The 18,060-nt window shown below is 41.6% G+C and overlaps 1 protein-coding gene across 1 annotated transcript in view; it reads left to right on the top strand.

Annotated features, from left to right (window-relative positions):
* The first annotated feature begins 759 nt into the window (after window positions 1-759).
* Window positions 760-18,060, top strand: part of sema4ba (sema domain, immunoglobulin domain (Ig), transmembrane domain (TM) and short cytoplasmic domain, (semaphorin) 4Ba) — a 52,374-nt gene continuing 35,073 nt past the window's right edge. The window contains 1 exon segment of the mRNA XM_034233676.1: window positions 760-868. The gene's annotated coding sequence lies outside the window, so the exon portion shown is untranslated.

Here is an 18,060-nt window from a genome sequence, read left to right as displayed (position 1 = left end):
GCGTGGAGGTGGCTGACCACTGGATGAAAAAGCAGCTGTTACATCCGTCCCCTTATGGTCAGACTCTGTCACCCAAATGTGCTCAAAGCATCAGCATCTTCACTTTTGCCAAATGTATTGTGACAGTCAATTCTAAATATAATCATTGTCCAAACAATTGTATCCAAACACTGCCCCAAGGAATCTCCAATGACTTATTCAGAGGTTGAATATGCAACATGCTTTTTGAGTACTGGTAAAAAAGCACATGGTGTGCAATTGAATTACCAAACAGAATACACACTCTGTGGGCTCTTCTGGACACACACACAAACACACAACAGCCTTCACCTCAAAGGATAAGCCACCATTTTAGAGGCCCATCATATTATATCCATTCTGACACCAAACCCCAGAGATCATACACAATTAAGAGCAGTTGATCTAATTATTTCATAGGTCTGGCTCTAACCACTGAGGGCATTTTACAGTTACCAGATCATAAATATTTAATTTAGACTTGTGCATGCACTGAACAAGCTCAACAGTGACAGAGAGAGTGCAGCTACAAGGAGCACCTCCCTTTCTCCGTCCACTCCTCTCCCACCCTTCCACATCCAGCCTATGATGTAATGTTTTCTGCTGCTGATAGAGCAACCCCCTCTCCCTGCCTTTTATATTTCATTCCCCTCCCCTTCCTATTTTTGCTGCTGCCGCTGCTCTCGCTGGTGGTGATAGTGGTGGTGGATGCGTGCGTGCGGTGCCGGTTCAGCTGCATCCCTGGGCCATCACTCGGGGATCCCTGCAGAGCTTCTTTTTCCTCTGTCCTCACTCCGACAGAGAGCCGCTCTTTTGGGCACTGCAAGACCCTGTCCTCTGCTGATAAAAGGTAATTATTCTGTTTTTCATGACAAAAAAACATTCTTTGTAAAAAAAGAGAGCAGGAAGGTAGTAGAGGGAGGAGTGTAAAGGGAGTGATAGACAGAGGTTTGACTGAGTGTCCAGTGGAGTCAATTGGTCTGTATGCAGAAAGCTTCTTGCCGCCACAGTGCTGGATGCCATGGTAATTGCTCTCTCAGTGTGTGTGCATCAACTGTAGTATAGTGTTGGTTTCCATGGTAAAGATGAGACGGATCGCGTGCTGGCTCAGGGGTAATTCAGCATGTGTCGTGAAAGCTGCAATTACCTTTTTGGTTGTGAAGTGATTTCTCATCTGCTGTGCATCTTTCATTCGAGATTATAGTAATCTTCTTTTTGTATTCACTTCTATGATAATCCTTTAGCTCTGTTATACTTTTTATTTTGAAAAAAGTATGGATTTTCATTAGGTATATAATTATTTTACTTCCCTGGAACAAATGTCTCACTTCCCCCAAAAACTGGGCGTTGTACAATGACAGTGATGTAGACGAGCTGAATGATGCGGGGGGTGTTATCTGCATGCAGATTTTTTGAGTGCTTCAGAAATGTAGGGGTTTTACGGTGCGTTACGTAGATGCTTAGTCAAACTCTTTTCTTCCTCGTCATTGTCTTTTGATGGGATGTGTAGTTCTAGCACAGGACCACACAGGGTTGTTTGTACATCTTCAGCAGGTGATTCTTTTAGGAGTTGTTAACCTTAACTCTTGCTCTATATCAGATGCTAACTTAATATTTCACATGCTCGTCTGCCCCACATGTTGATGAGCTTATAACTAAATTCATCCTCAGGATTTTCCCTGTGTTTGATTCGTCACTCATTTCCACTTCCTTTTGTCTAATGCTAATCCACTCATCGCATAAGTCCATGTCCCTCAGATATTAGGACTATAACATTTCTCTTGTCCCAGCTTGGATTAGAAGTCAACAGAAACCATGTGATACTTTAAGGGTCATTTTTAGGATTTCCCATAGGGAAGGGGTCATGTTTACAGTGGAAGGTAAATTGGTTTGTTGACACAGCATATTATCCTTGAGGGCCATTATTCTTCTGCATTTGCTGAAAAATAGGCTATCCAGCCACAGCATGTCTGTAATTAATTTACGCCTGAAACTGAAAGCAAAATCTCCTGCTGGTGATTTTTTACCTTCATGATATTCTCAAGGGGATGAGGTAATGTCCCCTCATCAGTGAAGTGTTATAAAGGAATGAAACTGCCCATTGGGCAAGATTGTGTTTGACCTTAAGGTCTAACTACCTAGGTAATAAATTGTGTTAATGTGCTGTGGGATCTAAAGTAATTGCAAAATTACTTATTTTCTAGGTTAAAGGTGGGGTATGTCATTTTGGAGAAACCAGCTCGAGTGCGCTAGAATTTGAAAATACACAACCGAAAAAATCTGCCACTTCCTTACAGAGCCCCTCCTCCAACACACACGAACGCGCACATGACCAATGAGGGCAAGAGATAAGTTTGTGCACAGATGGAAGGCTGACAGGCAGGTAGGCCATCCAGATATTTTAGCCGGGCCGGCTAAATGATTGGTCGTGCTTTTTACAGTACTACGGCTTCCACAGATGACATTTTGTTATGGATATTTTGTCAAAGCACTTAAGATATTCATTGCTATCGGGATGTTAAGAGCATTCCATGGAATATAACAAAAAGTGTATCTCGAGCCGGTTTCTCAAACTTACCTACCCCACCTTTAAGTGTAAAGTGTTGAATCTGGTCAGATCTTTTCAGGTATAGTGGCTTGAACATCTCCTGTGGTGATGGTCGATTTGTATCTCATATATGTAATATATTATTGTATCATATAGGCCTGCAATTACAATTTACATGTTTTGTTAAATAATTTAATAATTTGGTTTATTAAACATTAGAAAATAAAAAAAAATGCCCGTCAAAATTCCTGGAGCCATTGGCGACTTAAATGCATTGCTTTGTCTTATAAAACACTCAAGATATTAAATTACCTCAAGTTTACTCCAATCCAGAAAGTTCTCAAATATGAGAACAGTGTTTTTTTCCTACAAATATAATAAATTATCAATATTTACTTTTTTATTATTTATCCATAAGTGAAATATTATATCACAGTCATATTGCTCACCATGTTACTCTCTGAAAAAAGCTTTGATAAGGTGTATAGACGTTGTTGGACTGGTGAATCAAATTTTTTGCCAATTAAAAAATAAATAATTGCTTGATTTAAATTCCCTCTCTATTACACAGATGACATGCTTGTAGCTGTATGTGGTAGTGGGGCGCTTGCATGGGGGAGGGGGATTTAAGGTAATTAATCCAGGAAAGTTGAGCTGCTGCCACGGATATAGAGGGCCACCTGAGGAGCATCGAGCTGTTCCTCTTGCTCTGTATGGTGAATATCAAGCAGGCCCACTTTCTTTGGAGCTGTGCCATTGGCTCTGGTCTGACAAATCGTTAATCCAATAAATAGTTTGGCAGTCAAAGACACTGACCACTAACATATTCCTCTTTATAAAGATAACACAAATTAGGAAGGACCGAGGGGAAAACCACCACATGCAGAACAAGCACACCTGGAAAAGGGCATGATTTGATAAATTGCACACACAGCATGATGATGTAGCAGACATGTGACTGGTGATACTGGGGGAACTTATGCAGTTTCAGACTAGTGAGTAAGAGATAGTAAGGTGACATAGAGCAAATGAGCATGTATGCAACAGTCTAATGAAAGGACCAGGGGTGAGTCATGTAGATGGCTGTAAAGCTCTATCTCTCACACACACATACACACTCTCCAGGGATTGTTCATTGGCATCACCTCCCTGCCAGAGGGCACTCATCACACCAAACATTTGCTCTAGTCATGCCATCAGATTAAATGTTTCCCAAACAGACAGAGCTCAGGATGAAAAGCCTCATCATCTCACATACATACCCCAGCCCATCTGACAAGAGCGTGATTGATCATATGCTGGGTCTATTACACACCATCCAACATGCTGAACCAGTCACACTCAATGCCAAAATGAGTCACTCACCTCAAATGTGGGTCACACTGCCACCTCAGATGGTACTTTCCTGGAGAACTCATTCACCTATACTACAAATAATTGAATTAAGCTTAAACATGTATCTTATTCATTGTAAATTCAGGGTTTTGTTCATCAAAATTAAAAGACATACCATGATTTAGGTAGGTCTGAATCTAGGGGTTCAATGGATTACAAAATTCCGGTTAAGGACCGGTCCTTGTTCTTAGTCACGGCTCGGATCATTTATCGGATCAGCAAACAATATAAGCTGGCGTACAAGGCTCCAGGAAAACTTGTCCCTTAAACCACTGTATTTAGTTTATCATCATAAATGACATTTCACAGGATTAGATTTGAACACATCATGATGACATTATAATTTGCCATTGCCCAATACCAACTTTTACAGAACTGTATATAAAGGGGTTTCACATTCAATCACTGTATACGTATAACGAAACATAAGTGGGAGTGTTTACAGTGTCCTGGTTTCACATTAAGGCTGAGGCTGAAAAATCAGGCCAAAGGACAAACATAAGTGCTGTGAGGACAAGGTGCGACCTTGACTGAGTAGTTAAGACTTTGGTAGCTATTTTGCTTTTAGAACTTAAGAGATGGTTTACTTACTGGGATCCTGTTACAATGAACAGATGCTTACCTAAGTAATGAACATATGCTTAAGTGCCTTTCAGCATTTTTGCTAAAAGGTTAAATATCTTTCACTTCTTGTAAATAATGATTTTTAGAGCTGAAAACCTAATAAGGTCTTGTTACCCATACTGTTATATTTTAACTTTTTTAAATATTTTTTTAGTTCTCTACCTGTGTTTGTAATTCTTGTTTCTATGCACCATGACACCAAGTCAAATTCCTCGTACGTGTAAACCTACCTGGTAATAAACCTGTTTCTGATTCTGATTCTGATATCAAATGGGCAGTTCCTTATAATAAAGAGCTCATATGATGATGATGAAGAAGAAGAAGGAACTATGTTGTTTATTATCAGTCAGATGTCACATGAATCACAAAATAACAGCGTTTCAACACATTGGACAGTGCTGTGTTAACACAAACATTGCTGCGGTAATACCTAGATTGGTCTGGATGACACAGTCAAACAGAGTAACAGCTCAACACAGAAGTGATAACATGAAGCTGAGAGTTTGGTGTCAGAGCTGCTCAGTTGTCTTCAGCGCTTCTGTCGTCCTCGCTGACTCTAAGTAGCCTAGTGCTGCTATCTGCTCTGTTTCCATTAAGCTAATATGTGAAACAAGAGGGCTTATCGCAGAGCTGTGATGCCCAGACTGTTATTCATTTATATAGAATGATCTGTCAACACTTCTGCCAGCTGAGTGTGAAACATCCTGAGCAGAACAATCCAACTTTCTCATGTAGTCCAAACATGTTTGACTTTATCAGGGTGGTGTCTTGGCTGCTTTTCCAGTGTGATTAAATACATGTTGTCATCATGTGACTTGGATCACCATACAGTACAAAATAACATAATCATCAATTACTCTAATAACATTTCCTTTTACATTTGAGATGATATGGATATTGCAACAGAAATAAAAATAGTAAAACCGTCTTTTCAGAATATTATTCAGCACTTTATAATTGCATAAAAAGGTTGAATTACATTTTCAATACAAAACAACACATTCTGGACACTTTCGAACCACATTTTTAAGCACTGTATAAAATGTCTTACCTCTCTTAATATGTACGGATAACCATGAATGATTTACAAAAATAGCATATGATTAACATCTAAAATGTCTGATCTTCCATCATTTCCTATAAAAGAGTATTTCTCCTTTTCTTTTTTAATTGTGACTAGTCGGCTGTAGTTTGTGTAAAGATAGGGAGAATGGAGGCAATAAGAAGCGACACTTTAAGAACAGCCACCTCAACAGGGTCACAAGCAATGAACAAGGGCAGTGTGTTTGACTGGTGTGAGCCACGTGTTTAGACGTCTGCTGCAGGACTCCTCTATGTTCTATGAATTGTTTACAAAAGGTCATCTGGATGGCAGTGGCAGATGGTCCGGCTCAACAAGAGGTGTGTTCCCCGTCCAACAGGGAAGGGAATATCTGAATGACATGGGCTGTAAATAAGACATCCACTGAGTACCCTTGTGCTGGCATAAGTACGTCTCAGGTAACCGCGAGGAATCTTGACTCTGCACAGAAACACTGAGCCGACATTCAGGATCCCAACACCTCAAACTTGGCATTGCGTCTCCCTCCGTCCTTAGCAGTTGCCTAAAGTATGTAATTAGCATCTGCTATTTTAGAAATTGGCGTCCCCGTCTCAACACTTCTGTCTTACACTTCTCTCTATTTTTGGAGAAGGCATGTGAAGTTATTTAGTAACACTTTAACAGCACTTTTTGGTGTACATTCATTGGAATATACTCAAACACTCATGTCTCCTTTTCTCTCTATATTGCTATTTGAATACATGTTTTACATCTTATAACATCATTGAGATTTAATTATATCAAGGTACTGGTAACCAAAGAAATACAGACTCCTTTTGATTAAACATCAAGAGCAGTATAAGGTTAATGCGAGCCGCTTACCCCCTTTTTAATATTCCATATCATGAAGCTGCTCCTTCTGAGATTCCGTTCTACTTTCAGTGTCACAGCCTGAAAACTGTTTTCATTGCCAATTGAATGTGTATTGTTTATAAAAACGTAGGCCTTTTTCACCATCCGAGTTCTCTGCTGGATTTGTCATTGAAAGAATATTAAAGCATTAGTTGTATGTAATGCCAGCAGGGGGGCAGTGTTGCAACATTGGGGATATACTGCTTGTTTTACTGGAAATGAAAAGATGCTCAAACTGAAAGCACAGCTAAAGCGCATATTTATACTTACAAAGAACATTTTTCACAAGATGTACCATGATGGGCACATAAAGGATGTATAATTTGATCATCAAAAAATAATATTTGAATGATGGTTTAAAGCCTGAAATATACAATAATGTAGCAAACTTACTCATCAGCATGTATAGTTCTAGGTTTTATATTTCCAGTTACTATAAATAATACAACATTATTGTAATTTTGAAGGCACACATTGTTGTAATACGAAAATAAATGGTACCACCTCAGAGAGTAAAAGACATGGTGAGGATCATTGAATTGACATGTTAGTAAATAAGTGAATAGTCTCTGATAGCAAGATTCTGAAGTTTACCATTGTGATAAGTTTACATACACTTAAAATAATAAGATTTGATTCTAGCCTTGAGGTGAACTTTCAATATGTCGAACTTCTCACAGACATTAAATACATAAAAAGCAGTTAATTGATGACTGTGATTTTGGTATATAACATTTTGTTGGTTTTCCGGTAGCTTGAAGTTACTGGTAATTACAATCATTAAAGGCAGTCTTTATATGGATGCAAGCAGCTGGCTGAGAGGCAACATCTTGCAGTCCGTAAGAAGGAAACAAACTCTATGAAGAGGCAAAAAAAAAGTGCTCTAAAGCTTTGTTCTATACGATACTGACTTTAGTCATGGTATGATGCAAAAACGTTTTCCTTGTGTAAGCTCAAAAAGTTGTTTTTGCTTTGGTGGGATTGATTTTTCAAAAGTGCATCTGCAGTTTTGTGACCTGAAACAACAATAACACATTTAAGTTTAGTTTTGTTAAATCTATTTGCACAGGTGGAAATGAAATTGAAAAAAAATCCGCATTTCCCAAAGGTAACACTAAAAATCAATGTGAATCAAAAAGAAAAAAGCCCTAACCTGCTATTATATTATTCTAACTAGAATTAAAAATAATAAAAGCAAATAAAAGTCTTTCTTTTGCTGTTTTCTCATATGAAGTCAATGTCTATATTGCTTCCCAGCCATAAGCCCTTTCCTAATTGCAATGTGTAAACTATTCCATAAAATGTAATTGTTCCACTACTCTCAAATGAGTAATAGTGAAACTTGCACATTGTTGTCTAAAGTCGAAAAATGAGTCAAGATCATCATGAAATGTCCCTCCCCTCTCCTCCCTCCCTCCCTCTCTGGCTGTGTGATGGGAGGAGCTTCAGTGTGTGTGCGCCAGAGGCAGGCTGTAGTATGACACAGTGTCAGAGAGAGTGTGGACCTGCGGACCAGCTGTCATCTACTACAGCTTTAAAACTCTGTCGTTTCTCTGGATTTTCTTCTGGCACTTCCTGGATCAATATTTGTCACCTAAAGAAAACCTTTGTTCCTACATCTGAAGGAAGTTGTTGTTCCAGCTCAGTGGGTCCGAACGCAAGTGGGGCTGTTATAGAGACAACCCCTGTGTTCATTAACTGTGTGGTGCCGTGGCTTCATGAATCATTGATGTGAGTATGCCGCAGTTCTGGTTACCTATTGAAAAGATGCCAGGATAACCCTATCAGTTCCCTGTTAGAGAATTGTATAAAAAACGTTTTATGACTAAGCCTGCGTGGGGTTTGTTGTTAGTTTTCTCTCTTTAAAGGGAAAAGTGGGTGTGAGCAGACACAAAACAGCCCTCCGCCCTCTCCAGTAGGTCTTTATCGCAAGGTAAAAGGGGTCATTAAGAGTGACCCAGTCTGAGTGCAAGCTTCTGTGTGTGTGTGTGTGTGTGGTGTGTGTGTGTGTGTGTGTGTGTGTGTGTGTGTGTGTGTGGTGGTTGTGTGTGTGTGTGGTGTGTGTGTTGTGTGTGTGTGTGTGTGTTGTGTGTGTGTGTGTGTGTGTGTGTGTGTGTGGTGTGTGCTTGTGCGTCTTGTGCTTGTATTCGTGGGAGATGTTGTCTGTGTAGGAGCTACCCTTGCATTAACAGATGTTTGTCTTGGACTTTGTCCTATATGGAAACACAGCTATTTACCTGGGTGTGATCGTATTTTAAGGCTTGCTGGCATATGTGTGAGTGTCTTTAATGATGGCAGAGGAGGAAAGAAAAGAGGATGGCTCCTAGTTTTTAAGCTGAGGCACAACTCATCATGAGTGAGCCGGTGACTGTGAGTGGGGGCCTCTTTCCACAGATAAGAGTTAGTGAATGTGGCAGCCAGTGCACACACATCCTCTCCCAGCCTGCACACTGTGTGTGAACCCAGAGGAGTGAGGAAAAGCTGATAGACGAGAATAGCAACATAAATATCAACAAGTCCAAATTGTCATGGTGCGTCAGGTTGTGATAGCTGAGAGTCAGCACAGTCAAGTAGTTGAGGAGTATTTTTAACGGTTTCATGATGTGATGCTGCCAGTAAGACAGTAGCATCAGGTGTTATTGTGAAATTCCAAGTTTCCCACCCACACACCGCCTCCAGTACAATCAAGTCTAATGCCAAATAGATGTGGGAGGTAGTTAATGGATAGAAACCATAAATGCAAAAGTTTGTTAAAAGTCAATGAGGTCAACTTAAGATTTATTTTAATGTTTTTGCTTACTTTTCAGTGTGCACTGCCCAACTACCTTTTTACTTGGATAGCTCTCAAGCTCTGTCCACAACGACGCGTTTGACAAAGCAAGTGCTTTTATAGCAACAGTAAAATGTTATTTACACCATTAGTCTTTTTTGCTTATGTTATATTTCAAGATCAGCATATATATTTATACAAATGTTTCAACCTTATTTAAAACCCATGAATATGCAATCGAATTTCATGATAATCAAGTCACAAGCTTCATACTGTACATTAGGTCGTAAATCATTGAATAAGTCTCAATTACATTGCACTTTGTTAATGTTGCTTTTGTCAATACCCCAACTTTTCTACCATCTGCCAAGCTATTTGCAGGATTTGTGTCACTTATCCACTAAGGTTGAAAATGTGCATATAAAACCAGGTGAATGGAATCCAACCTACAGACATTTCCTACAATGATCAACAAACATTCAACACTGGGGATAAATAGGAGCTTTCATTAATTTTTGAGGATGGTTGATTTTTCCACGAGAGGGTGGAATATAATCGCCTGCGCTATCTCATTTGTGACAGAGAGAGGTTTTGTTTTTCTGGCCTTGTATATGGAGATTCATCTGTCTGCTGTAGGAGAAAAGCCTGTCTGTGCTGACCTTGGCCTGCTGTTTTCTTTTGGTTTGATCCACAAAGAAAACAGCTGGCAGTTGCATTCTGGCTACCATGACAATGAACTGCCTGTATGATGCTGTCAGAAAAGCTTTGGCTGGTTGGTAAAGCATGGTGCCTGTAATATCAATACCTCAAATCCAGGCCTTCTTCACAAAAATATCTTTCATAACAGGGAGACAGTCACTGGCAGAGAAAGCCTGAGTATATCAGTGTTGTAGACTTTAACTGGATCTCTGAAACATTCCTTTGCTGAGTGATCACTTATCTGATGCAGTGCTGTTCTGCATCAAGTCTGCCGAAAACGAATAACAAGCAAAAGGATCAAATGGTTCTTCTTGTAAAGCAGCTCAAAGCAGTGAGCAACCTGTTGCAGATGACTACATCTGTTTAGAAGCGAAAGAGACAAAGAAGAAATAAATCATACTGCGCCTTACTGTTTTATCACAGCTTAATCCCTTATGCTGGCCCCATATGCACATGTTTCCATTTTGTCAGCATATCCCAAGGGCATTTTCTCAGCATTAGGCTACTCTGATCCTTCTTCTTCATCTGTTTGTATAGTCAGGTTCTCTTCAGGACTCTCTCCCTGTCATTGTATGTGAGAAAGAAGTAGTATTCCTTTTTGGATTTTCTTTTATGGGCTGTTTTGCTCTCCATATTGTGGTATCGTGTCATAAATGTTAGTTTAGATGTCCCGCCAATACACAACTTCAAACAAAGATTGTGTGCAGATACAGTATAATTGATGTGACAAGTGCATAGCTGTTAGAGTTGGAGCTGATACTTGTATGTCTCTCAATAAATCCAAGGAATGTATTTAAACTTTAGCCCAAATATTGTGTGCTTCAGTTTCTCAAAGATACATGCTTATTGCAATACCACAAATGAGCCAGATAATGTAAAAACCTTTGTAGAAACCTCCACACCATATTCAAATTGATCAAAATAGTACATTTTTGTATAGAAAACAAATGTAAACAACCTGTTTCACCAAAAGCCACTTGTGATATATTTACAAAGCTACATTGATAATGTTTCACATCCTGTTTGTAGTGGGATTTGGAGTTTTGTCATTATGTCAGCTTGGTCAGAATGAGACTGACCACAAGGAGCTTTGCATCATGACTTTTCCATCATCAGTTGTTCAATCATGTTCTTTTAGATCTTGTGATCTTATCTGACTGTTTCTCTTCTGCTAAGTATGATGAGTTAGAAAAGGGTTAACAGTGTTGCTGAGGCAGATGAGGGGTTGGCTTTAGTGTGGCCAGCCACTTGTAACCTAAAGGTTAAATACAGGCCTTCAGGGAGTCCTATTACTGTGTACTCACTGATGGGAACTCTGCAAACATGCATTCTGGGAGCACAGCAGGCTTCTCTACTTATTCCCAGTCCAACACTGTGTCACGATGTGGGAAATGACTGCGGACATGGAATGTGGCCAGATCTCTGTATTTCCTCCAGTGTCCCCACAGGCCTTGAGTTTAACCAGTATGAAACATGCATCAAAACACATCACATGCGTATGAAGCGCTCCGCGGCCTTGCCTTGTTCTTCCAGTGTCTTATTTGAACTGTACACAAGCCTGTGAAACCGCTTTGGCAAACCATGTGGAGTAATGTTTTACACGTATGTCAGCGTTTCTCATGTGTTGGTGTGAGAATCGCAAAGTTGTCTTTTCAGGGTGTGTTTCCATCACCCTTCACCTCACACCTGTCCCTCTCGCATGTTTAATTATAAAATTCTATTTCAATCCTCGTAGCTATGTGGTACGTCTGACACGGGACTTAAGGGTCGACTTTAAAGTTCCACTCGCAGCTAACGTGCATCAGGTTGTTGTAGTGGTCGGATATGTTTGTTTGCTTCCTGACATGAGTACGAGAGGTTGGACTGATTAATGGGATCAGCCTCCGACCGAGCCTTGTTTAGCGGCCTGTCCCTCCCCCACCGCTGTGATTTGATATCTTTGAGCATTCCAGGTTGTGCCCTTTACTCTGCTAATGGTGCTGCGGACCCTTTCAGACATTCCTGCCGTAACTCTCTACATGATATTTCATTTTATATCAAAATGTACTCGGACGTAGGTTGCAGTGAGATCTCTGATGCACTTTACTGGTCTAATAACACACCTTGCACTCTTCTGACTGGCAGACAACGTGTTTCTTCTGTAACCTTGGACAGCAAATAGCGATGGGTGCTTTTTCAATCAGACATCCCTGCTGAAAGTTATGAATGGAGGAGGAGGCGATGCTGGTATTTAGCCATTTCATGCTCTGCTAAGATCTAAACAGTACAAGGGGAGGTGAGCATGCACCTTTATCCTACAAGTACACTCATTACTTTAATGGACTGAACATATTTAGTGCAACATGCTCTGGTCTGTGTTTTCTGTTGGTGTCTCCCCCTTGATGATGAAGCCCAGAGTTGGAATGCAACTATCCCCCCGATGTGGAAAGAGTTTTATCTGACTTTTTTGTTATGATAAAATAGGAAAAGTTTTGACTAGTGTTTGGTGTTCATGTGACACCGTATGGGTCTGTATACTTTATCTGAAGTGCCTGGTCAGGAGGTCAAACAGCGTCTGAAACTCCCCCCTCCCCGTACCTTTCTAGTAAGGGAGGCAGCATCCAACAATGTGGGTAACTTTATGAAACCAACTTCTAAACTCTTGAAGAAACACATAGCCAGTTGTGCTGGGAGTAGAAGTTAGGCAGAGTTTTAACTTCAAGTATGTTTGTGAAGACAATCTTTTCTTGTGCCATCCAAGGTTTTCTTTTGAGAACAACTTACCCTTTTGCCTTCAGTTACAAACCTACGAACTTTGTATGTTTCGAGCTAACCCCATCCTTGACAACACAGAGATTAGCACAGTAGTAGCAAAAACAAAATGTTTTCTTTTCCAAAACTTGTACAAATGGATCCTTGACACAGTAACGCAATCTCTTGCTTCAATCCTTTATACCTGCAGTCTAAGAGATGGAAATGGAGATAGAGGAAGGGGGTTAACTGTAACAGAGACCACAGGACAGCAGCAGACTAAAAGCTTCCTGTGGCAGGACGGAGGGAAGCCAGAGCTGGCAGACAGGCTGGCTGGCAGGGCAGATGTTTTAGGTGAGAGGCACAGTAGATAACACCGTCTGAATAATTCATCAGATGGGAGTGAAGATGTGATATATTAAGACACAGCACACAAGCCATCATATGGCCTCTTTCAGCACTTTTTGTTCAGTGTGAGTGGCTGCAGGGCGCAGATCCCCTCCATCTCTGCTTTCTTTCTGGCAGTTATCCACCAGAGCCCGGGCTGTGGAGGAGACCGTTATAGATGTGCTGGCTCCGGGTCCAGAAAGGCCTCAAGACATCTGGAGGGATGAAACTGTTCAGCATGCAGGTGCCGTTTAAGCTCACCTGAACCAAGGCTTTGATGCTTTTTTCCCCAGTATGACTTCTGATGTGGTCAGTGGGGCGTACTGGGTTTACTGACAGAGAGAGAGGATAAATGCTTTCTGATAACTCAGAAAATGTTATCCTGCCTGCCTCTACTTTGACAGAGAAAATGTGCTGTATATGAAATAATAATGTCCTGCCTTTCAGTTTCTTTGTAACGTTTCTGTTGTTTTTCACAAGTCTCACTGTGGAGGGTTCAGCTTTTGGATTCCGGCCTGTCTGCTTTTCCTCTTGTTTAGTTTGTGATACAATCAAAGCAAGTGTTATTTATTCTGTGTCCCTGCTCAAGGGACAAATCACTGACCTTACATTTTATAGTTTATAAATATTGTGATCATCACTTGTAACCATGTGACGCCAGAAGACCATGTGAGCGTCAGAGCAGCCTTTTGGGATGGTAGGAATTTAGGGACTTTGAGAGAAATCGGAAAGCAGATGTTTTCCAACATGATTTTAATGTTGTCTTCTCTTTTCAAGGCTCATATAAATAAACCTTAATGGGCCTGTTCTTGGAATATGTCTTACCCTTTGGGGTTTTAGATTGTATTTATAAATTACATCTAAACGTATAAAATAAAGTTTCCTTTTTCAGTTTTGTTGCAAAATGATAACCTCTTTCCTATAAGTTGTAAAAGTATGTAAAGATGCCTGACATGCATTGTGATATCACAGTGAAGTGGCTCAGCTTTCTAGTAACACATCATTTCACCTCCATCTCTCCATGACATCAGCCCCCACCTGCACACATCCAGCTGTGGGGGCCGGGGCGTTGTATGGACGTGTCAGCACTGTGATTGCATCTCAAACACACAAGTGTGAGTTTTACACTGCAAACAAAGCGGTACATGAACCTCAAGGGTCCTTTCCAATTCCTCAACAATTTTATAGCCTAAGAAACTCTTAACTAACAATTTTGCAGTAACAATGTCATACACTTTCTTGGATTTCAATCTTGTTTACCTTACCTTACCTAAAATTGGACTCATTTATACTATCTCCAGTGAACAGTGTTTAACAAATCATGTGATATAGGATGTATAGCTGCAGCCAAGCACACTGAACTCTGTCATCTGATAGGTTGCTAATCCCCTTATTATGCTTGTCTGGTTAAATAGAACAGTCAGTCAACCATTAAATCATCTAGCCTTGGGATCAATGTGGGCCCCATCATTTTGCTGTGCACTAGGTCGTGTACAGTGTGATTGAAAGGGGAAATGAAAAAGGGCACAGGCAAAATGTGAAGTATAAACACGTAAAATTAGATCTCAACTGAGCAATGTCAGCTTGACAAATTTGCCCTTGAGTGACTGCATTAGCATGGTCTATAGGGGGATACCGCTGAGTGACAAGAGCTTGCCTCCCCCGTATGGTTTACCGCATATCGTGCCCTAGCAGGTCAAATCTGGTCGTCTTGGATGTTGGATGTCAATGATTGGAATTCAACCCAAATATCAGTTTGCTAAAGGATTCACAAGATGACTTGCATGGCTGGGATACCAAGGCCTGAGTGACTCCTGAGGACTTGGATTGAGGAATGTGCAGCTCACTATTGATCTTTACTAAGTGAGGTCAGTGTGTGTGGGGGGCAGCTGCCCCACTCTAAGACCCCACATAAAGGGTCGGTCGGACTACCCCCACAATTTTTTTTTAATGTGGTCAAAAAAAGAGGTCAAATAAGAAGATTTGTCTTTGGCTTGATGTCGACTTTTCAGACATGTTGAGGGTTGTAGCTAGAGATGAGAAGTAGATGAACCAATAGTTCACAGGCATAAGAAAGTGTCTGTGCTATATTTGTTGCCTGAGGATCAGTTCTTCATCATTGGTATATAATATCTCATGAACTAGATTTAGAGAGTATCAGAAAGCCGGCCTTTACATTGTAATAATATTTTGCGAATTTCCCTTGAAATGTCTGAAAAACCTAGGAATGCTATCTGCAACCCTTGGAAGGATCCAATGTTACTGAGTGTGATGTGATGTCAAGAAACGTCTACATTGAAGGGCATACAAATGGAATTTCAGTAATATGCAATTTAATTAATCAAACCAAAAATTCACATTTGACTGAATATACAATATTACAGTAAAAGTTTCCCATTGCTCCCTGTGGTCTTGCACTTTATCCTAGAGATTTACTCGAGCCTGAGGCATCGCCATTTAAAAATAGCTATTGAACATACCTGGATTAGCCTTTAAACCGTTTTGACAGGTGCCATTTGAAATGGGCTGTACAGTATGTAATTGAAGATTGACCATGAACCTGATTACACCTGCTTAGATGAACACACTACTCTGGGGATCATTAATCCTTGTTTGTGATTTTCAAAGAGTAAAATGTGTGAGTGGGCGGTGGTTTTGTTTGTGGCACACATGCACACCTGCATTTGGGTAACACAATGAATATTGTTGTTTTACTATTCCATAAAGTTACACCTCTTTAATGTCTAACATTGGCAAGTGTTTTATATAAGGAAGGAAGGAAACATTCATCAGATTTGTTTTGGTGAGTAATACTGAATGTAAACTACATGTTTTGCATACTAACTCCAGAGTACACCTCCACAGTGAGACTTGTGAAACTTTGAGCAGTGATTCGCCTGCTGGTTACATCTTGAGGGCTAAAATGTGCTTTTACACTCGAAAACCTCGAGTTGTGATTAAGGCGTGTCTAGGGTTTGCGTCGTTGATGGGCATGTGCAGAAGTGGACGTTCTGAGCCTTTTATCGGTCTCACACAGTGATGGATGTGTGTGGCTCTTTGCCCAATGGCCTATAGCCGGAGCTGCTGTCTAAGCCTCTAAGCTACTGGAATGCGTGCAGCTTCTTGCTGTGGACATCAAGGGAGAACAGCCACGCCGCTTTGTTTACGGCCTTTCATGGATGCCACACCAGCCTAATCAATTTCAAAGAGGATAAATATTCCAATGCATTTTAGTGATTGAATGGTCCATGCATTTAAGTGGGCAGCACATTTTGATGACACCATTATTTATTTCTGTGTGAATTGACAATGCTCTCTTGACTTTTTATCTTTGCTTTTCATTTATATCCCACAGAATTTTTTAGCAAAACGTAGAATGACAGTTCTCATTCATAACACTCCGTTCGATGTCTCACTATGGGATGCACCTCAACGCGTATGCAAACAGAAGCATCAATCTCATTACGCCAATCCTGATTGGCTGTTGATCTTGACGTCAACGTCAGGGAATCCACCCACCCTTTAAGTAGCTTGCGCTACGTCGCAGCGTCATTCAAACACCTCTTCTCGCTTCAGAGCACATCTCGAATATCAGTAGCCGGGCTAGCTTAACGGTCCACAGACTGAACCCAAGCTAACATTCGGTCGATGGGCGCTTGCCGGTTACTTTTTTTGCTTTGCAGAAGAATTGAACAAATATTAACACACGAGTTAATATTGTAATCTGCTCCGCCGTTTTTTCTTTCGAAATAACGGTAAGGTTTGATTTTTTTTCTTCAAACCGTAACATACCGGTTGCTAGTTTATCCCTCCGCGCCGACACCACGGCGAGCGGGGACGGACTCTTCTCTCCCTCACACCAGAGGAGACGGAGATAAGAAAGATATTAACACACCAGTTAATATTTTTTCAAGAAAAATCTGCCCCGTCGTTTTTTCCTTTCGGAATAACGATAAGGTTGGATTTTTTTCGGTAACATACCTGTTACTAGCTTGTCCCTCTGCGCCGACACCCCGGCAAACGAGGATGGACCCTACTCTTCCTCACACCAGAGGAGTCGGAGGCTCAGAGGCTCGGCTCGGAGGCTGCGGGTTTAGGATCTCGGGCACGGACTCACACCAGGTCTGCTCGTCCTACCTTGGGCTGGAACACGCCCAGGAAGCTATCGATACCCCCGGTTCGTGCGGGCATTGTGCCGCTTCACCATCAAGAGCCTCCGCCGACGGCTAGCGCGCCAAGCTAGCCTGTCGGGACGGGACCCCTTCATGTCTGTTGATTAGCCGGCCGGCAATCGGGACATGGTGGCGACCGCCGTGGAGATTGAGCCCCGCGCTGTGTCAGGCTGGGGCTCAACAACGGCGGTAGCCGTGGAATCGGAGCCCCGCGCCGTGTCAGGCTGGGGCCCGGTGGCGGGAAGAGCCGCGAGAGCGGAGCACCGCGCTGTGTCAAGCTGGGGCTCCCAACTGGACCTCACCGTGGTTCCACCCGCGGAGGATGTCCTACAGCTGGATTATATGGAGGAGGATGAAGAGGATGCCTCTGAGCTCCTCTTATCCGACTCGGATGAGCACGAAGATGACATCTTCGTTTCATCTGCCCAGGCTGCCAAGCCGGAGGCGATGTCTGCTCCCCCGGGCGAAAGCACACCAGCTTCGCCCTGCCTCAGTATGGACTTGCAGACCGTGTGCCAACGTGCTGCATCCAGGCTGGACATGCTGGGGTGTACGGTTTAACCATGTCCTGGATGTAGGAAGGGCCAGATCCATTCGCAGCATGGTACGCAAGTACCATTGTCTTGAAGTGGATTCTAGCAGTTATCGGAAGCCAGTGAAGGGAGCGGAGGAACGGAGTGGTGTGGGAGAATTTAGGAAGGTTGAAGACCAGGCGAGCAGCTGTATTCTGGATGAGCTGCAGAGGTCGGAAGGCACATGCAGG

The sequence above is a fragment of the Gymnodraco acuticeps genome, unplaced genomic scaffold (assembly GCF_902827175.1).
Source record: "Gymnodraco acuticeps unplaced genomic scaffold, fGymAcu1.1, whole genome shotgun sequence".
Classification (NCBI taxonomy): Eukaryota; Metazoa; Chordata; class Actinopteri; order Perciformes; family Bathydraconidae; genus Gymnodraco; species Gymnodraco acuticeps.
This window is presented reverse-complemented; position numbering and strand designations above follow the sequence as displayed.